General features: G+C 47.4%; 1 protein-coding gene and 1 long non-coding RNA gene across 2 annotated transcripts in view; one reads left to right on the forward strand and one right to left on the reverse strand.

Annotated features, from left to right (window-relative positions):
* SIPA1L1 (signal induced proliferation associated 1 like 1) overlaps nucleotides 1-22,301 on the forward strand; it is a 637,152-nt gene that overhangs the window by 23,990 nt on the left and 590,861 nt on the right.
* LOC115478155 lies at nucleotides 12,153-20,721 on the reverse strand. Its single transcript, XR_003943451.1, has 3 exons — nucleotides 20,635-20,721; nucleotides 20,597-20,601; nucleotides 12,153-12,163 (listed from the first exon to the last, which is right to left on the reverse strand). It is a non-coding gene; the product is annotated as an uncharacterized LOC115478155 (long non-coding RNA).

Consider the following 22,301-nt stretch of genomic DNA (forward strand, 5'->3'; position numbering starts at 1 on the left):
CGTGGGTTGTTCTGTTGCCAGAGATGTTCTAAAAAATTGGACGTGACTACATTACGTGGTTTGGGGCTGTAAAGAGGAGAGGTAAAAATTTCATCATCCGACATACTTCTTATTCTTTTCCTACCACGTTCTCGATTGGTGGAAGGACTATTAGAATGAGTCTGATGTACTTCCGCTTGAACTAAAATTTGATTACTATTATCAGAATTAATATTATCCTTATTTCTATGACTTCTAACAGAAGTGTCTTTAACATGTGATATCATGTGTGATTGTGATCTATGGTGTGTCTGATGGTGATATTTGATTTTTGCTAAGGCCCATGGATAAATCGGGCCCCTTTTGTAATCATTTATATCTCGTTTAAGTTTTTCCATCTTACCCTTTTTAATCTCTTGTCTCAAATTCTTACTTCGGGTATTAACGTCTAAAATAATAGTATTAAAATTATCGTCTTCTTTTTCAAGAATATCAAGATCTACCTTTATCTCTTTCTTAATGTTCTCTGCCCTCTTTTTGGCTGTTTCAATTAAAAGAATCATAAGGTCTAGAGAACATTTGTTTAAAATTTTACACCTTTTTTGCGGTGGTTAGATGACTAAAGTACCATCATTTTGTGGCTTCCTGCTGCCTACAACTAAGCAGCTCCTTATAGAATTTACCCCCTCTTCCAGATGCTAAATTTTAGATGCTGTAGAAATGTGACTTCCAGGATGTTTCCAGCTCTGAATGTAGACTACATTTTTGAGTTTTAACGTAGCTTCAGAATAAAGTTGTCTGTTAAATGTCTCCGATATAAAAAAAAAAAGGGGTTTTATGATTGATGCTGCTGAGTAAAGCTAACAGGAACAGAAATAAGATTTAGTATACCTAGTTTTTAATACCAGGGGTATTTTAAAATGTAACTTGAAAAAATATTAGAGGAAAAATCCTTGAGCATAGGAGTAGGAATGGAAGTAAGGAAATGCTCATGTAAAATACTGTGACATTACATTGTACCTTTCCTTGTCATCAAGCAGATGAATCCATTATGAATGGGTTGTGTCCATCAACCAGCAGGGGTAGATACGTAGAGAGCACTGAAAAACCATAGTGCCTCTTGGCCAGCTAGCTCTATCTGCCTCTTCAGTATTCTCTATCTCCCCAGCAGGGTGGTTGCAGCTTATTCAGCTCCTTCAAAAAATCTGCCTGGGGTGGCTCCTGTGCTTTTGTCAGTTGTAGCAGGGGTGTTGTGGCTATTGCAGCTTCACTTTAAAGGCACATAGGTTAACTCTTCCCCCTATGTGGATGCAGGCGTATAGGTTTGCCCTGTCTTCCCACACTCTCCTTGGTGGATGCAGGCACATTGGTTCGGCCTTTCCCTGCCTTTCCCACACTACTGAACCTCCGGAGTTGGAGAAATTGCCTCTATTGCTGTTGCCTCTACTTTCCTCACAGCGTTAACCCAAAAAAAAAAAAAAAAGTTGCGATGCGATTCCAGAAAAGAGGTTTTCTTCTGATTGTGCAGCATGACCGGAGCTCTGAGGACTTGGTCTGGTGAGGTAAGAGCGTTTTCTGGCTCCTCCGGGGAGGGCCCGAGATCGGGATGTTTTTGGCGCGAATCCTCCATTTTGAATTTTCCGCTGTTTTCGGCAATGGCTGCGAAGGTTGTAAAGCGCTGTTCCCGTTGTGGCAAGCGCAGATCCGCAGCAGGCTCTGTAAATTGTGCTCTTCAGACGTCAGGGCCGGCATGAGCATGGCGAGAGAGGTTTCTTCCCGCTCAGTGGAGCTGGCAGTGGGCGCCATTTTTGAAGCACCACATGGCGCGATCTCTGCAGAAGCGGAGGGGTTTGAAACTGGAGGGGAGCCTCGTGTGGAGGCTAACAGGGGAGCTTCTATCCTCGGACTGGAACCGGGAGGCCAGGGTGAGCCCTTTTCCCCTGAGTTTGTGTTGCTGCTGCATAAAGCATTCATGTTAAAAAGAGCTCTCCCGCAGGGGTCTCATCCTGTCCTGCTAACTGTTCCCCCTCCAGTGGAGCCAGGACTCGGATTGCCGTTAGGCGCATTTTCCCCTGACGGCTGGCCGCAAGACAAGCGCAGAAGGGTTAATTCCCCTTCCGAGAGTGGTGCACCCCCCTTCTCCCCCCCCCGTGGTCGGGATGTGAGGATTCTGAGGGGTCTGGCAGGCCCTCGTGGTCTGAAGAGCCAGATGAAGGTGCAGGATTGCAACCGGATCCAGATGATCCTTCCGCGGTGAGGATTTTCCACCTCGAGCTGCCAGCGCTTATTTCTGTTGCCCTGCAGGCCCTCTCTATTGAAGATCCTGAGAGTGGCGAGGCCTCCTCTGGTAATCCGAGGATGGCAAATATTAAGAAGCCTGCTCGAGCCTTTCCTTTGCATGACTCCATCCAAGAGCTTATTTCGGCTCAATGGGCTGACCCCGAGGGGCCTTTGAAGGTCGCCAGGGCAATGGAGCAATTATACCCTCTAAGTGAGGAGCATTTGGCGTGCATAGCAGTGCCTAAAGTGGATGCCCTAGTCACAGCTGTGACAAAGAGGACTACCCTCCCAGTTGAAGGAGGAGTCGCCCTGAAGGACATGCAGGACTGACGCCTGGAATCAGCTCTGAAACGGTCCTTTGAAATTTCAGGCCTATCCTTACGGGAGTCTGCATGCAGCTATTATGCTGCCCGAGCCTACCTCGCTTGGTTGCAACAGGCAGTGGAACAGCCCGGGGACGAAGCGAAGCTCCTTTCTGAGGTGGCACCGCGGATGGAGTTGGCCTTGTCTTTCTTGGCTGATGCCCTTTATGATCTGGTCAGAGCTTTGGCTAAACAGATGGCTGTGGAAATGGCGGCTCGCCGTCTATGGCTTCGGCATTGGGCGGCTGACATGGCCTCTAAGCAAAAGTTGGTGAAGTTGCCCTTCCAAGGCCTTCTTTTTGGTGAGGAGTTGGAGAAAATTGTTAAAGGCCTGGGGGATCCTAAACCCCAGCGCTTACCCGAGGAGGCCGAGGCCTTCCTCCAAGGGTCAGGCGGTTCCTTCCTCTTACAGACCTCGCTTCCGTGAAGCTAGAAGGTACCGCCCGGGGCGTTCTGCTGGGTTCACTTCTCGTGCCTGATTTCAGCAGAGGAACTCCTTTCGTTCGGATAAACGTTCCGCAATGACCGGCTCAAGGCCTGGAGTTCAAGGGCGACCCTCTCAATGATGGTGCGCCGGCCCACTCCTCGATTCCTGCAATAGGAGGATGGCTTTCCCTCTTTCTCGAGGAGTGGGCCAAGATTTCCTCAGATCAGTGGGTTTTGGACCTGATCAGAGATGGCTACAGAATAGAATTCAATGCCCCGGTGAGAGACGTGTTTGTAGAGTCCCGATGCAGTTCTGCCGTCAGACGGGCGCGGTAGAGGAGTCCTTTCAAGGCTTGATTCACCCAGGGGCGGTGTCCCCGGTGCCTCCCGCTGAACAAGGTCTAGGCCGCTACTCCATTTACTTTGTGGTGCCGCGAAAAGGCAGGTCTTTTCGCCCGATCCTGGACTTAAAAGAGCTAAACAAGTCCTTAAGAGTGCGGCATTTTCACATGGAAACCCTGCGCTCCATCATTGTGGCGGTACAGCCAGGAGAGTTTCTCACGTCTCTGGACCTGAAAGAAGCTTACTTGCACATTCCTATTTGGCCCCCGCACCAAAGGTTTCTGCGGTTTGTGGTAATGGGAAAACATTTCCAGTTTCGGGCCTTGCCTTTTGGCCTCTTCACAGCTCCCCGAACCTTTTCGAAGGTAATGGTGGTAGTAGCTGCTTTTCTCAGGCGAGAGGGTATTCGGGTTCACCCGTACCTAGACGACTGGCTTATTCGAGCAGACTCAACGGAGGAGAGTCATCAAGTAACTGCCAGAGTGGTCTCAGTACTTCAATCTCTGGGCTGGGTCGTCAATAGGGCCAAAAGTCACCTGACCCCCTCTCAATCTCTAGAATATTTGGGGGTCCGGTTCGACACAGCTTCGGGGTTTGTTTTTCTTCCCGAGCAAAGGTGGTGCAAGCTTCAGAACCAGGTCCGTCTGCTCCTGAGGATGCCTCGCCCCCGCGCTTGGGACATTGTCCAGCTGTTAGGGTCAATGACGGCCACCTTGGAAGTGGTGCCCTGGGCGAGAGCGCACCTGAGACCTCTGCTTCGATGGTGTCCAATTTCTCAGGATTTTCAGTGCAGACTCGCGTGGCTCCCTGCGGCCTGACTCAGTATGGAGTGGTGGCTCTCAGACTTCATGCTGCGGCGAGGAATGCCGCTAGCTCTCCCCGATTGGTGCCTGGTGGTGACAGATGCCAGCCTGAAGGGCTGGGGTGCACATTACCGGGGAAAGCATGCCCAGGGTCTCTGGACACCCGTCGAGTCGTAGTGGTCCATCAGTCGCTTGGAGTTGAAAGTGATTTCCAGGCTCTTCTGGCTTTTCACTTGACCCTGGAAGGACTGGCTGTCAGAGTTCTGTAGGACAACACGACAGCGGTGGCCTACATATATCGACAAGGCGGCACTCAGTGCAGAGCACTGGCTGCGCAGGCCACGCAGATTTGCCACTGGGCCGAGCTACATCTGCAGTTTCTGTCAGCAGCTCACATTGCAGGTCAGAGCAACGTGCAAGCCGATTATCTAAGCAGGCATCAAATTGACCCAGCGGAGTGGGAACTGGCAGACTAAGTGTTTCTTCAGATGTGCCAAGTGGGGGACGCCTGTAGCGGATCTTATGGCCTCAAGCGCAAATGCCAAAGTCCCGTGCTTTTACAGCAGACGGAGAGATCCTCACTCAGCGGGGTTGGATGCCTTGGCTCAACCCTGGCCCCAGGGCCTCCTGTATGTGTTCCCTCCGTGGCCCTTGCTAGGGCAGGTACTCCTGCAGATTCGGCTACATCAAGGAGAGGTGGTTCTCATTGCCCCGGATTGGCCCAGGAGGCCGTGGTATGCGGATCTCCGGCGGATGCTGGTAGAGGCTCCCCTTCCTTTGCCTCTGGTACCGAATCTGTTGTCACAGGGACCAGTGAACATGGAGGACGCCTGCCGCTTTGGTCTTACGGCATGGCTATTGAGATGGCGCAATTGAGAGACAAGGGTTATTCCAGTAAAGTCATTTCCACTCTCCTACAAGCCCGCAAGCGTTCTACTTTCGTGGCTTATGCCAGGATTTGGCGCCAGTTTGAGGCTTGGTGTGCTGCTAAAACGATTACACCTATGCGGGCTTCTGTCTCGCCGATACTTGACTTTTTGCAGGATGGTTTACTAAAAGGCCTTGCCTATAATTCCCTGTATGTTCAAGTGGCAGCCTTAGCATGTTTTCGAGGGAAGGTCGCTGGCCTCTCCCTGGCTGCTTATCCGGATGTGGCACGGTTTCTTAGAGGGGTGCTTCGGCTCCATCCTCCCGTGCAGACTCTGTGTCCGGCCTGGAACCTGGGGTTAGTTTTAAAGGCCCTTCAGTGTTTGCCCTTAGAGCCGCTAAGGCGAGCTTCAGAGAAGGATGTGACCCTAAAGATGGTCTTTTTGGTGGCCATTACATTAGCGAGACGGGTGTCTGAGCTCCTGTCGAGACCCTTTTCTGCAATTCTCAGAGTCCGGAGTTATGGTACGTACTGTGCCTTCCTTCATGCCTAAGGTGGTTTCAGCGTTTCACCTAAACCAGCCTATTTTCCTGCCTTCCTTCTCCAGAGAGGAGTTTCCGGAAGCCTTTGGGCAGTTGCACCTCCTAGATGTGCGAAGGGCTCTGTTGCAGTATCTGCGCATGTCAAATGCTTTTCGGACCTCTGATCATCTTTTTGTCCTGTTCTCAGGTCCGCGCAGAGTGTCTCCAGCGTCTAAAGCCACTAAAGCCCGTTGGCTCAAGGAAGCTATTTTTTCAGCCTATCTGCTGTCGGGCCGGCCTCCACCTGAAGCCTTTAAGGCACTTTCCACAAGAGCGATTTCCTCTTCTTGGGCTGAAACTGGAGCACTCTCTCTTTAAGAGATATGCAATGCAGCGACATGGGCTTCTAAGCTCTCATTTGCCCGACATTACAGGCTGGATGTGGCTGCCAGGAGAGACGCACATTTTGGAGCACAAGTGCTGGCGCGTGGTGTGGCTTGTACCCACCCTATCTAGGGATTGCTTTGATACATCCCATTCGTAATGGATTCATCTGCTTGATGACAAGGAAGGGAAAAATTTTCTTTCCTTTAGTCATAGCAGATGAATCCATGAGCCCTCCCTCAGTGATTCTTTGTGTGATTGATGTTATTGTATGTTCAGTTTTTCCTGTAGATAGGTTCCCTCATAGGGAGAAGTTGGAAAACAGTCTTTAGGATTTCTGTTCTTTTATAGGAGGTTGAGTTCGTCCCTCCTTTGTGTTATTGCTCCTGTTCTGGGGCGTTCATCCACTGTGAGGAAAGTTCATGTTATTCTACTTTGCGGTGTAACACTGCTTTAGAAGCTTCAAATACTGAATAGGCAGATGGAGCTAGCTGGCCATGAGGCACTATGGTTTTTCAGTGCTCTCTATCTCCCCCTGCTGGTTGATGGACACAACCCATTCGTAATGGATTCATCTGCTATGACTAAAGGAAAGAAAATTACCAAGGTAAGAACCTAATTTTCCCTTTTATAGCCTTTCTCCTCTGTTTTAAGTAGGAATAGTAGCTTTTGCTGCATCTCGGAGTCTTTCATTTTCATTTAATTTCATTATTTATATACCCGCTTAGACCTATTTTACAGGTACTGTCTTTAGTGAACCATAATGAAAATATGACCCTATGGTAAAGTTTTGTTAAACATGCACATTAGTATGAAAATGAATTTCATCTCTTAAAAAAAAAGTTGCACAATCTGCATATTTTTATTTATATTTCTCGATGTGCTGTGAACAATTTTTAAACCAGATTTCATATTTGGTATCACTGTATAAGAGAGAAAAATATGCAAATATTGAAATTCAGTTCTTAGTTTCCAAGGAGATAGATATGATTCATGGCTTGATTTTAGATGCATTTTCTAAACAGATATAAAATGAAGCCAAGTTTAGTAGGTAATGAGGATTGCACCATCTTTTGTGTATGAAAATTGTGAAGTATTTCTAGGTCTTTCTGTAGCAGGTGATGGAAGAATACTGTTAAACATTTATTGTTGGCCACTTAGTAATTGTGTAGATTAGTTGATTTGGGAGAGTATGTTGCCTCTAAAGAAATCTTTATTTAGAGAACACATCGAATAAAACACATGGCTCTTTTTTTGGTTTCTCTTTCCCTCCCCCCCCAATAAAAAAACAAAACAAAACATATTTGCACCTGTATTTAAAGAAAGCAGGGCTATCAGTGAGGTCACAAGATAGATCACAGTATTTTGCTGTTAGAATTTCAATACTGCTTTGGGAGAGTTGAATCCTTTCCCCAACTCCCACTTCACCATCTTGTTCACAGCTATTCATATTTCCTTCATTTCTGCAAAATTACAGAAGTTACATTAATGGCCATATTTTTGTGACATAAAAACAGAGAACAAGGCATAAACCATATGGCAGCGTTTGTCGAACATATGGTGGCCAGGGGAGAGCTGAGCATCTACAGCTGTGCAGGTGAAGTGCTATGTGGAGCTTCTGTTATAGCACCGCAGAGCCTATGGTTCTGATTTACAAACATGGTGGCCAGTTCCTTTTGCACCATTTGCAATGTGGTTTGTATTGTGTTACATGGGGAAGCTACAGGGAGCTCCCAGGACTCTTTCCCGGAGGCAGGGACACATAGAGAAGTCTCCATTTCTGCCATGACTGAATTAATTTCAGCAGGAATGACTGCCATTTTGTTCCCAGGTTGTGTTGTGTACACAGTCTGAGGTGAGTAGATTTTCCCCTAGTGGTGGGTGGGGGGCCTCCCCTTCTGCTGGAATTAGGGTTATGGGGGTCCATGGGAGGCCATTGGCCTAATTAAGACCAGTTTTCAGCCTTTCTGACTGAGTAACTTAGGCATTCAATCATAGAGCTCCAAGGACTTGGCTAGTAGGGAGCTGTCTGGGGGGCTTCTAGGGACTTCTTTTCTCTAGACCTTGTGGTGACTGTAAAACTAAGCCCCTTGTAGCAACAAACAATGGCCAAATGTGTAGCACAGCAAGATGATGTCTGGTCAATGCCAAGTACATAGCACTCTAAAGAAAATTTCACTTGACCAAGGAAAATGTAAGGGGATTTTTTTTTATATTAAGTGTGGAAACTGGGGCATATCAGAATGAGGCTCTAGGTATTTGGCCCCAAGTCAACGATCTGTATTCATTTCTTTTTTTATTTGGATTTCGCTCACACCTTTTCAGTGTAGCTCAAGGTGAGTTACATTCAGGTACACTGGGTATGTTCCTGTCCCTGGAGGGCTCACAATCTAACTTTGTACCTGAGACAATGGAGGGTTAAGTGACTTGCCCAAGATCACAAGGAGCAGCAGTGAGATTTGAACTGGCCACCTCTGCATGTCAAGACTGGTGCTCTAGCCACTGGGCTACTCCACTCCAGGGAAATTAATTAGCCTGCAATTTTGGCATTTATTCATGTGCACTTCAAAACAACATATATGTCCTTGAAAACCACAAAATAGTGCACCCACATTAGGGTCCAAAATAAACATCAATCATCAAGTAATGACAAATAATAGTGTACGCATATGATTCCCTCATATAAAATCCTCAAAAAGATTTTTAAACGTGACATGATGATGATGATAATATATAAGGAAGGCAACCAGAAACGCTTATAATGTGACAACCGCTTATCTGGGTACTGCAAATTTTCTCCTGTTCAGCAGAGACCCTGTTTCGATTGGTTCGTTCTCAGGAACCGTCACTCAAAGCTCATGGAAAAGTGTTGCCACTCTTTCAAGCAAAACTGAATTCACTCAAGCGATCATGGTGGACAGTCCAGATTGTGGACTCTTTTCATTAATATAGCTTGTTAACTTTGGGCTGAATACCTATAACCTCGTTATCTAACCGATATGCTCCAGTTTCCACATTTTAATATAAAAAATGTCCCAATACATCTTCTTTGGCCAGGTGGAATTTTCTTTAGAGTTTTGGTTGCTTCACATTTGTGGATTTGTTTTTTTGTTTTGAAACAAATGCATAGCGAGGCAAGGGAATTGAGTTCAGAGACAGTAGGGACTATGGAGGAGAACTGGGGAGCTAAGTGAGTGACGTTGGTCTCCTTGATGGCAGAAATTCAGATTTGCCATAAACAATAAGCTACGTCAGACCTAAATGGTGTTTGGGACTTTAGATTGGAGCTCTAAGAGGTGGTTGGTTAGCTGGAAAGTGTGGAGCAGTGGATCTCCACTGCTGAGGATGATCTCAGTGAGCTACAACAGGAGTCTTCTCTCTTTTGGAGAACTCTGAGAGGCTTCTCCAAGGCCAGATTTTGAGAACGGGTTCTGCTGGATTTTCACGCATTCAAAAATGTTTGCACTGTAAAAGTACCATTATTTGGAAAAAGGGGGTACCAGCTTACTGTTAATGATGTCACAGTGACGTAAACTTTTGTAAACAATAATTTTGACTTTGAATAGTCAGTATTTTTTTTCTCCGAGGACAAGTGCTTGTTCTCATTGATGGGTCGGCGTCCATGGCGGCCCTCAGGATGGAAGATTTTCCAACAAAATCTTAACAAGCTTTGCGACAATCCGTAGGATGCGGGGCGGACGCACTGCGCATGCGCGGCCATCTTCCCGCCTGCTTGTGTCTGGTCCCTCCTCAGTTTTTTCTTTTCCACGGTGGAGAGTGGCTGCTTGCGGTCTCTCTTCTGTAGGTCCTCAGGAAAAACTTAGGCGCCATTTGCGAGCTTTTTGCTGCTTTTTTTCTTGTTTTATGTTGCCTTTGTTTTCTTTTTCCAGTTTAAAAAAAAAAAAAAAAAAAACCTTTTTTCCTTAGTTTTTGCCCTTTTTCCTTTCGTTTCCGTCGCGGCCTTTTTTGGGCCGCCCGTCCGCGGTTCTCCTTTTTTGTGCCCTCAGTAGGCACGATCGAGCCATTTGCCTTCGCTGCCGCGATTTTTCCGCTGATGTCATCGAAGCCTTCCAGCGGCTTCAAGATGTGTGCTCGGTGCCAGCGGTCTATCTCAGGCACTGACCCGCACTCCTGGTGCATCCAGTGCCTTGGCCTGAACATCGCCCAGACGCTTGTAAGTTGTGTCTTAGCCAGAAAAAGCGGACACAGGTGTCGAGAAGAGCTCTTCGGGACCGTGTTTTCAGAGCTCCGACTGATTCCTCGGCGTCGACATCGGTCCCGAGTTCAGCGTCGTTGATATCTGCACCGGGGATGGCATCGACATCGGGAGCACAGGTAATGAACTTCACCTGTAGCTGGAAGTAGTGAGCCATCGAGTGGATCTCCACCTGTCTCGAAGGCTCCTGCTGTGCAGGCCCACCGGGACTGACCACTGTCGGACCCGACCCCAAGGAGGCGTGTGGATTCCACATCCTCGTCGGTACCGAGGGGTTCCGGTGACGTGCGAGCGAAGGCAAAGAAGCATCGGTACCGGGAGCTTTGGGGCGTCGAGGGATTCGGCACCCAGAAAGCGCCGACGCCAGGAGGAGTGCTCACCCCCCATACAGGAGATGTCGGTGCTTCGATCTTCAGATAGCCCGGTACCGCCTCCCAGACCTTCGTAGATTCTGACGTTGACTCCGGTACCGGCCCCATAGCCTTCCTCGACAGCGACTCTGGAGGAGAGCATTCGAGCCATTCTTCCTGGCCTTCTGGAAGGGCTGCTGCATCAGTCTGTTCCGGTACCGGGGGTGCTTGCGCCCTCGGTACCGTCGATGGAAGTGGCGGCTGGCTCTGTGCCTGTGGTGAGGTCTCCGACGCTGGTACCGCTTGCGGCATCGGCCTCGGCTGCCACCCAGGTCGACTCCCCATCGACGTCGTTGGAGGGAGCTTCATCTCCGCCGGCATGGGAGTCGACCTCTCGACATCTCCATCGAGGACATCGTTCCTCGGTATCGAGATGGGTCCGGTTTCAGACTGTAGTGCGTGAACTCTTGTCCGATACCGAGGAGGATGCCTCCTGGAATGAGGAGGAAGATCCCATATATTTCTCTTCCGAGGAGTCTTGTGGTCTTCCTTCGGATCCTACTCCTTCACCTGAGAGGAAGTGTTCCCCGCCGGAGAGTCTGTCCTTCTCCTCCTTTGTCCGGGAAATGTCTGTGGCCATTCCCTTCCCTGTGGTAACTGAGGATGAGCCCAGGACTGAGATGCTTGAGGTCCTGAACTATCCTTCGCCACCTAAGGAGTCATCCACTGCTCCTCTGCATAATGTTCTTAAGGAGACATTGCTGAGGAACTGGATGAAACCCTTATTTAATCCCACCATCCCCAAGAAAGCGGAGTCCCAGTATCGGATCCATGGAGAACCTGAGTTGATGAGGTCCCAGTTACCTCATGACTCTGTGATTGTGGATTCCGCTCTCAAGAGAGCCAGAAGTACTAGAGATTTCGCCTTGGCGCCCCCAGGGCAAGAGGCAAGGACTTCAGACTATTTTGAGAGGAAGCCCTACCAGTCCTCTATGCTCGTATCCAAAATTCAGTCCTACCAGCTCTACACGAGCATTCACATGTGGAACAATGTCAAGCAACTGGTGGACTTGCATCCAGATCTGCTGCTCAAGGTGTAGTGATGCGCAGACTCTCATGGCTGCGTGCCTCTGACCTGGACAATCGGACCCAGCAGCGGCTTGCGGATGTTCCTTGCCGGGGGGGATAATATTTTTGCTGAGAAGGTCAAGCAGGTGGTAGAGCAGCTCCACCAGTGGGAATCCGCCCTCGACAAACTCTCCCACGGGCGCCTTCAGCATCTACCTCAACAGGTAGATGGTTTTTATGGGGAAGGAGGACTGCTCCCTATGCTTACAATAAGCATAGGTACAGTCCACCTTCCTGACAGCCTTCTCAGGCTCAGCCCCAGCACGCTCATTTGCGTCTACAGCGTGCGCCCAGACAGGCCCCTGCAGCTCCCCAGCAAAAGCAAGGGACGGGCTGTTGACTGGCTCCAGCTGAGCATAGCTGCCATAAACGTACCTGTGCCGGACGATCTACCGGTTGGAGGGAGGTTAAAATTTTTTCACCAAAGGTGGCCTCTTATAACCTCTGACTGGTGGGTTTTTTAAATAGTCTGGTTAGGGTACTCCTTCAATTTGATCTCCAGGCCTCCAAATTGTCCACCAGGAGCTCAGTCCTTCAGCTCCCAGCACAAGCAGGTACTTGCAGAGGAACTCTCCGTCCTTCTCAGCGCCAGTGCGGTCGAGCCCGTGCCATCCTAGACCTAAGGGCCCTGAACAAATATCTGGTCCGAGAAAAGTTCAGGATGGTTTCCCTGGGCACCCTTCTTCCCATGATTCAGGAAAACGACTGGCTATGCTCTCTGGACTTAAAGGATGCTTATAAACACATCCCGATTCTGCCAGCTCACAGGCAGTATCTTCGATTCCGCCTGGGAACACAGCACTTTCAGTATTGTGTGCTACCCTTTGGTCTCGCATCTGCGCCTAGGGTGTTTACAGAATGCTTGGCGGTCGTGGCAGCTTCACTAAGCAGACTGGGAGTGCACGTGTTCCCTTATCTCGACGATTGGCTGGTGAAGAACACCTCGGAGGCAGGAGCTCTACAGTCCATGTACATGACTATTCAACTCCTGGAGCTACTGGGGTTTGTTATCAATTACCCAAAGTCCTGTCTTCTTCCAGTTCAACAACTGGAATTCATAGGAGCTCTGCTGGACTCCCAGACAGCTCGGGCCTATCTTCCCGAGGAGAGAGCAGACAACCTTCTGTCTCTAGTTTCCATGGCCAGAGCGTCTCAGCAGATCACAGCTTGGCAGATGTTGAGACTTCTGGGCCATATGGCCTCCACAGTTCATGTGACTCCCATGGCACACCTTTACATGAGATCAGCTCAATGGACCCTAGCTTCCTAGTGGTATCAAGCTGCTGGGGATCTAGGGGATGCCATCCAGCTGTCCACCAATTTTCACAATTCCCTTCGGTGATGGACAATTCGATCCAATTTGACCTTGGGACGCCCCTTCCAAATTCCTCAGCCTCAAAAAAAAAAGTGCTGACCATGGATGCATTTCTCCTGGGGTTGGGAGCTCATGTAGATGGGCTTCACACTCAGGGAGCGTGGTCCATCCAGGAATCAGGTCTTCAGATCAATCTCCTGGAGTTGCGAGTGATCTGGAACGCTCTGAAGGCTTTCAGAGATCGGCTGTCAAATCAGATTATTCAAATTCAGACAGACAATCAGGTTGCCATGTACTACGTCAACAAGCAGGGGGGCACCAGATCTCACCCCCTGTTTCGGGAAGCCGTCCAGATGTGGCTTTGGGCTCGCCGTCACGGCATGTTTTTCCAAGCCACGTATCTGGCAGGCGTAAACAACAGTCTGGCCAACAGATTGAGCAGGATTATGCAACCTCATTAGTGGTCGCTCAACTCGGGCGTGGTACGCAAGATCTTCCAGGAGTGGGGCACCCCCTTGGTCGATCTTTTCGCCACTCAGCTCAATCACAAGGTCCCTCAATTCTGTTCCAGACTTCAGGCCCATGACAGACTGGCGTCAGATGCCTTTCTTCTGCATTGGGGGACAGGCCTGCTGTATGCTTATCCTCCCATACCTCTGGTGGGGAAGACTTTGCTGAAGCTCCAGCAAGACCATGGAACCATGATTCTGATTGCACCCTTGTGGCTGCGTCAGATTTGGTTCCCTCTTCTTCTGGAGTTGTCCTCCTCAGAACCATGGAGATTGGAGTGTTTTCCAACCCTCAGAATGAAGGGGTGCTTCTGCATCCCAACCTCCAGTCTCTGGCTCTCATGGCCTGGATGTTGAGAGCGTAGAATTCGCTTCCTTGGGTCTTTCTGAGGGTGTCTCCTGAGTTGCTTGCTTCCAGGAAAGATTCCACAAAGAAGTGTTACTCTTTCAAGTGGAGGAGTTTTGCCGTCTGGTGTGACAGCAAGGTCCTAGATCTCTCTCTTGTCCTACACAGACCCTGCTTGAATGCCTTCTACACTTATCAGAGTCTGGTCTTAAAACCAACTCAGTAAGGGTTCATCTTAGTGCTTATTATCAACGTGTAGAGGGTAAGCCTATCTCTGGACAGCCTTTAGTTGTTCACTTCATGAGAGGTTTGCTTTTGTCAAAACCCCCTGTCAAACCTCCTCCACCAGTGTCATGGAATCTCATGTCGTTCTCACCCAGCTGATGAAGCCTCCTTTTGAGCCACTGAATTCCTGCCATCTGAAGTACTTGACCTGGAAGGTCATTTTCTTGGTGGCTGTTACTTCAGCTCGTAGAGTCAGTGAGCTTCAAGCCTTGGTAGCCCATGCTCCTTTATACTAAGTTTCATCACAACAGAGTAGTCCTCCGCACTCACCCTAAGTTTTTGCCGAAGGTGGTGTCTGAGTTCCATCTGAACCAGTCAATTGTCTTGCCAACATTTTTTCCCCATCCTCATACCCGCCCTGCTGAACGTCAGTTGCATACATTGGACTGCAAGAGAGCATTGGCCTTCTATGTGGAGCGGACAAGCCCCTTCATACAGTCCGCCCAAATGTTTGTTTCTTTTGATCCCAACAGGAAGGGAATCGCTGTCCGGAAACGCACCATTTCAAATTGGCTGGCAGATTGCATTTCCTTCACTTACGCCCAGGCTGGGCTGACTCTTGAGGGTCATGTCACGGCTCATAGTGTTAGAGCCATGGCAGCGTCAGTGGCTCACTTGAAGTCAGCCACTGTTGAAGAGATTTGCAAGGCTGCGACATGGTCATCAGTCCACACATTCACATCTCATTACTGCCTTCAGCAGGACTCCCGACGCGACAGTCGGTTTGGGCAGTCGGTGTTACAGAATCTGTTTGGGGTCTAGAATCCAACGCCACCCCCCCTAGGCTCATTTTTGTTCTGTTCCAGGCTGCACTGTCAGTTAGTTGTTTCTTCGTAGGTCAATCTCAGTTATGTCCTCACCGTTGCGAGGCCCAATTGACCACCTTTGTTGTTTTGAGTGAGCCTGGGGGCTAGGGATACCCCATCAGTGAGAACAAGCAGCCTGCTTGTCCTTGGAGAAAGCGAAGATACTTACCTGTAGAAGGTATTCTCCGAGGACAGCAGGCTGATTGTTCTCAACCCGCCCACCTCCCCTTTGGAGTTGTTGTGTTCTTTTCTTCTTTATTTGCTTTTCATTTAACTGAGGCGGGAACGGATGCGCGGGTGGGAAGATGGCTGTGCATGCGCAGTGCGTCCGCCCCGCGTCCTACGGGCTGTCGCAAAGCTTGTTAAGATTTTGCTGGAAAATCTTTTGTCCTGAGGGCCGCCGTGGACGCCGACCCATCAGTGAGAACAATCAGCCTGCTGTCCTCTGAGCATACCTGCTACAGGTAAGTATCTTCGCTTTTTCTGCTCTTGATATACTGCAAGTGATTCCTGAGGTCCCTGAGGTGAGGTGACTATGTGGTTTACAATTTCTATTATAGGTACTTTGCAGTGTCCCTAACACAACTAGCAATTTTTGTGCATTAAAAATGTTTGAGCCAAAACATAGTACAATAATGTCATTCAAACAACACAATTAATGTGTCAGAACTGTGACTGCTCAAAGTGTCCACACCCAGCTTTAACATAGTCGCTTTGGGAAGTTCAGCCTTGCTGTGACAGGCTGTCCAAGATCATCTGCTGACACCTTGCTCATGATTGCCATTCTGATCCAGAATGAATGCTTTTAAAGAAGTTATCTGTAAATGTTATTAATATATGTTAGCTTGACTCCCACTGCTGCCCGATAGTCGGCAGTGAATTGAGCTCCTGGGGATCCAGGTTCAGTTCCCTCTGCCAGCTCCATGTGACCCTCAGCAAACGTAAAATGTCTCATTAAAATTCAAAGCGGTTGCTGAGAGAACTGCAAAAAAAAAAAAAAAACCTCTAAGATTACTTTTTTTTTGCCTCACCCTGTAGGTACTTTCCTCTTTTGTGGATTATTTAACACCCATCAACAGATACTTGTGGTTAGAATTTGGTTTGGGGGTGTTGTGTGTGTGTGTGTGGGGTTAAAACCTGGAAAACAGGGACAGACGTGAGGTATTCATACACTTTGGTGATGTTTTCCACTTATTGTTCTTGGTATATTTTAGTTGCCTTGTTTATTGTATATTAATCATGTTGGCCTGTGTTGTGCTCATTTAGTATGTGTTCAATAAAACCTCATTTCAATTAACCCCCCCCCCCCCCCAAAAAAAAAAAAAAACCAGAAACTACTATTCAGATTATTGTGACTCCTGATGCAGGCGGTTGCACCAAAACATGGCACCATGTTGAGTCCTTCTGAGCTTCCACTGTTTTGGGGAATTCTTCTTATATAGACCTGATGTTCTAGGTTTTATTATAATAAACCTTGTGTTTCTCTATTTTTGACTCCTAGGTTCCTTTTTATTTATTTTTTTTATTGGTTCTCTCCTACTTTTTTGTTTAAAGATCTGTGATACTCAGCATATTGCTTTAATTTTGGGGATGGGGGAGCTATAACTGGCTAGTAGGGTCCTCAGGGGAGGGTGGGAGACTCCATGAGCTGAACCACAAGATTAGAACATGGCCCGTGATGGTGTTGCTGGTGTCGTACAGGGAAAGAGCAGTCTACAGTCATCTGAGTTTGGAGGCTGGTGTCATACAGGGAAAGGCTGAGAATGACACTGAGAATTTCGACCCTCAGGAACTTTGAAACCCTAACAGGCGGATCTCCAGATTGGAGCAACACTCAGCATTTTGAGTTCACTATTTGTATTACAGTGCCATAAGATGGAGGTGGTGGTGGGAAATTTTATGATTGCAGGATATCAGAAGTCTCAGACATGGGGGGAGGAGGTTTTTTTTTATTTTTTAATGGATGTGAGGGGTCGGGTTCAAGGGGTAGAGGTGAAAGGGGGTGATATGTGTATGGATGAGTACATTGCATATGCTACTGTTTGTTAACTATGCATTAATCATTAATCGCAATCAAAAAAACTAACTGATTCAAGAATTTAATTGTACTGCGGCATCTCCTGTCTCCTCCAAACGTCTCTTCTGCTCTCTTTCACTCCCGACACCTGTCCTCAGCATGATCCAGTATATTTCCCTCCAACCAGGATTAAACATCACCCCTCACACATCGGCCTACTGTAAAAATGGTCTTCTGTTGGTCCACAGCATCGGTAGTGGTGCACATATGCTGCTTATGGTCTGCTCCAAAGCTTTCCCTCTGGCCCATTCTGCCTTGTTTTATATCACTTCCTGTTTTTGCATGGGTGGGATGGGTCAGAGGGAAGGCTTTAGACCTGGCTGCAGGCAGCCACTGCCAGGGACTAACAGAAGACCACCTCGAAGGAAGACGGGGGGGGGGGGGGGGGGGGGAGACGGGAATTGAGAGGAGGCAGATGCCAAACCTTGAGTCAGGGGAGTGGGGTGAGCTGTAGACCTGCAAGCAGAACTGGAGGGGTCACCAGTTATTGCCAAAGCAGTAAGTTCCAGCAGCTACGAAAAGAACTTTGTGTTGCTCACCACCAAGTTTATGTTGCTACTTAAGAGGGTGGAGGGGACGGAGGGTGAGGTGCTAAACAATAGGAGGGAGAAAGAGATAATGGACCTGGGGGAAGAGGAAAGGAAGAGATAGGGAGATATGTTGGATCATGGGGGCGGGAGGGAGGGAATTATCAGCCCTGAAGGGAGATGGGTTTTGATATACTTTCTTATCTGTGGTTACAATCAAAACCGTTTACATATTATGTATAGGTACTTATTATGTAGCTGGAACAATGGAGATTTAAGTGATTTGCCCAGTGGGAAATTAAAAAATTAATCGTGTTTAAAACTTTTTAATTGAAATAGAGCCCTAGTTATCTTATAATGTCTGGAGATTGGGAACTTTACAGGAGACTCATTTGGATGCCTTTAGCACTAGTCAGTTACAGGCTTCTTGGATGGAGAGTTTATTGTTCCTCAGGCTGATCTAACAGTGCAAGAGTTGCTGCTGTTTTCATAAGAACTTGGGGGTCCTTTTACAAAGCTGCAGTAGAAAGTGGCTATAGTGTGCCCTCATGTGGTTTTTTCCTGTGTGCTGTTTGTACCACAGCAGTAAAATGGCCAATTTTTCTACTTTTTGTATGAATGTCCATGAGCTAATGTAGCATGCTGCCATTAAAAAAAAAAAATACCACATGAGCACTTACTTTCACCCATTTTATAGGTGATAAGAGCTCATGTAGTAATCCTGCACTAATCAATTAATATGTGGTAACGTTGATGCGCTAACTGTTTAATACAGACATGCCCACTCCCAGAATATTACAAAATACGTTTTAGCATGAGAGAAGTGTGCACAAATGCCAAACTTACCGAAGAATGCCTGAGCATGTCCCACGACATATACACATAAACCAGGACTTGTAGCCACCAACTCAAAGAGAGTGCTTAAAACAGTTCACACCAGTATAATATAATAGAAATTTTTTATGTATGTAGAGTACCCTCAGATATTTACCACTATTACTGCAGTCAGTAATGCTGCTACAAGGTGGCATAGCACTTCTTTCATCGGGTAACTCTAACAAGTTTTTTGGGAGGAGCAACATATGCTCATTTTTTTATGCTTCCCAATCACCTCAGTGCTATAAAATCGCTTATCACTTTTAAAAATGTATATACTAGGTGAAAACTGTACACTTATCTTAGCAAATTCTTGCCTCCCTGGCAGAACTATCTTGCCTTGCTGAAACATTCATCAGTTGCCTTCCCCTGAAACCGCGGGGAGAAAGCTAATCAGCTAGTTGAAAGTATTGGAATAACTGAATTCAAAGCCACTGTTGGATGGTTGGCAAGATGGAAGGAGAGGAACACCATAAAATTCAAGAAACAGCATGGTGAAAAACAAGACGCTGATGACTTTGGTGCCGAAAATTGGGTTGTTTCAGTTCTTCCTACCATCACGAATGAGTTTGCACCTTGTGACATTTTCAATGCTGATGAAAACGGTCTCTACTGGCGAGCTATTCCTGATGGAACACTTGCATTCAAACAAGCCGAAACTACAGGAAGTAAAACGTCGAAGGACCGACTGACGATCTTCTTTTGCTGCAATATGGATGGGAGTGAGAAGTTGGAACAATTGACTTCCTGTGTCATATGAGGCTAACGCAAATTTATGGATGACTGGGGAAATTTGGAAGCAGTGGCTAAAGAAGTTAATAGAATGCGGGCACAAAAGCATTAGATTTTGTTGCTTTGTGATAATTGTGCTGCACACAGGGATGATGTCAGGCTGTCTAATGTCAAGGTGGTCTTCCTGCCACCAAACACTACCTCTCCGATCCAACCTATGGATCAGGGCATAATAACCAATTTCAAACAACATTATTGGGCTCTTGTGTTACGTCGTCTGATGAGCGTTATGGATGACCAGACTGGCAAGGATAAACGTGCTGTTGAACTGGCTCGTAATCTATCACTGTTGGATTCCCTACATATGCAGAAAGAAGCCTGGAATCATGTTACACAGCAACCATTGTGAACTGCTACAAGCAGGAAAGCTTTGTTAAGGATGTGGAGAGGGACGAAACAGATGCAGCTGTTGCAAACGTGTCAGAAGAACAGGCTATTGACATCTCACTGGTGTTACTGAAGAGGAGTTTCATCACTACGTAGCTGTTGATTACGATCTACAAACAGCTGACGATAGCACTGATGTCGAGATATGCGCCTACACACAGGCAACGGCTGATGATGAAACAGATGATGAAATTCAACCACCTCCTGTCACTTTTGCAAGAGCGCTGGAGAGTCTGAACATTCTGCGGGCCTATCTGGAGGCCACTGGATGTCAGTGCTATGACAGTTTTTACCGTCTGGCAGACGTAGTCTGTGGACCTCACAGACACAATAGTGTACAGAGGACTATGACTACTTCAAGTAAGCCTAATGTCAGTTAACGGAGACTGTATACTGTATGTATAATCAGTACTGTACATATGTTTATCAGATGTCAAGCTTCTTTGGGTCACAACGGTTAAGTGCACGCTCTGGGGGGGGGGGGTGGAGGGCTTAAATATATTAAGGTCCTGCAGCTTGTAGCCCCTCTGATATTTGTTGATTAATTGAAGCTGGTGTATGGTTTTCATTGTCGGTTTGTTTGTATTTGGAGCAATGACATAATAAAGCCTTGACATTGTCACCAGGGAGAGCGCTCCCGGTACAATCAAGAAACAAATGTCCACCAGCAACTTCAATTTTAAGGCTTTTATTCCATGCAGGTTTCTAGTAGACCTGATACACGGTTACAACAGCAGCATTCACCTTTAATCTTAAGCACATGCAAGCCACCTGAAAGTGTGTGGCAAATAGTCCCCTTTAAGCAGTAGGCTACTAGCACCTACCAGGATTCAATACAGGCTCACAGTCCGCTTCAGTCTGGGCTCTTTATCCAGTGCACAGTAAACAGTAGTTCAATTCCCAAGCCAAACAATTCATTCAGTTCATCATCCCAGTTAAATCACAAAGCAAACTTTTACCTTCAGGAGGTTTCAGTACTTTAGGGACTTCTCACACCCAAGGGATTTCCCTTGCAACTGCTTCTCTCTCACTTCTTCTCTCCTCCTGACCTGAACTCCTCTGGGACTCTTTCCCACCTGTCTAATCAATCCCTGGCTTCTGCTCTCACAATCAATCATTCTCCTTCCATTAGCTTCCCCCACACCCATAGCAGCTGAGTTAAACATTAGACTAATGATGAGCTCCTGCACACTGGGTTTCTTATCTCTCTCTCCCCCTAGTGGCAGCCACTCTACACATCCTGCCAGCTGACACCCATGTCTTCCCCGATTGCAGTTAGGAGTCCAGTCCGGGTTCCTCATCTCACCCTCTGGCTTCTTGCCTGCAATGCCTTCTGGGACTTGTATTTCAAACTGAAACTGCCTTAACCCAACTATCCTGGATGTAACTATCACAACATATAGGATGGACTATTGTGACAAGATTTGCTTTCTAAATGAAGAAAAGTTTTTTAGGCTGTTTTATGTCTGAAATTTGAAAATATATTGTGCTGGTTCCTACTCCTGAAATCCATCTTTGAAGTTGATTCAGAGGAATATAGTAACATATTACATATAGTAACATATTAGATGACAGCAGATAAAGACCTGTATGGTCCATCCAGTCTGCCCAAAGAGAGCGAAACTCATTACATATGGTATAAAGAGATAAATCATATGTATACCTGATCTTCATTTATCATTGCTATTTTTAGGGCATAGACCGTAGAAGTCTGCCTGGCACTGGCCTTGTTCTAAAATTTCTGATGTTGTCAAATCCCCGAAATAGCTCCACTCCAGCCCTTCCAAATCTATTTAGCTTTGATCAGGGCACAGACCGTAGAAGTCTGCCCAGCACAGGCTTTCCTACTTAATCTCCGCTAAGCTTCCCTCTCTCTCTCCCCATCCTTCCATCTGTTTTCCCCCCTCTCTCTCCCCATCCTTCCATCTGTTTTCCCTCTCTCTTTCCCCATCCTTCCATCTGTTTTCCCCCTCTCTCTCCCCATCCTTCCATCTGTTTTCCCTCTCTCTTTCCCCATCCTTCCATCTGTTTTTCCCTCTCTCCCCAATCCTTCCATCTGTGTTTTTCCCTCTCTCTCCCCACCCTTCCATCTGTTTTTCCCCTCTCTCCCCAATCCTTCCATCTGTGTTTTTCCCTCTCTCTCCCCACCCTTCCATCTGTTTTTCCCCTCTCTCCCCAATCCTTCCATCTGTTTTTCCCCTCTCTCCCCAATCCTTCCATCTGTTTTTCTCTCTCTCCCCATCCTTCCATCTGTTTTTCCCTCTCTCTCCCCATCCTTCCATCTGTTTTCCCCTCTCTCTCCCCAATCCTTCCCTCTGTTGTTTTCCCTCTTTCTCTCTCCCCAATCCTTCCCTCTGTTGTTTGCCCTCTCTCTTTCTCTCTCTCCCCAATCCTTCCCTCTGTTGTTTGCCCTCTTTCTCTCTCTCCCCAATCCTTCCCTCTGTTGTTTGCCCTCTTTCTCTCTCTCCCCAATCCTTCCCTCTGATTCTTCTAATTGGGATTCCTTTGTGGTTGTCCCATTCATTTTTGAATTCTGTTACCGTTTTCATCTCTATCACCTCCTGCGGGAGGGCATTCCAGGTATCTACCACCCTCTCAGTGAAAAAATACTTCCTGACATTATTCCTGAGTCTGCCCCCTTTCAACCTCAATTCATGCCCTCTGGTTCTACCACCTTCCTGTCTTTGGAAAAGGTTTGTTTGCAGATCAATACCTTTCAAAT

The sequence above is a fragment of the Microcaecilia unicolor genome, chromosome 9 (assembly GCF_901765095.1).
Source record: "Microcaecilia unicolor chromosome 9, aMicUni1.1, whole genome shotgun sequence".
Taxonomy (NCBI): domain Eukaryota; kingdom Metazoa; phylum Chordata; class Amphibia; order Gymnophiona; family Siphonopidae; genus Microcaecilia; species Microcaecilia unicolor.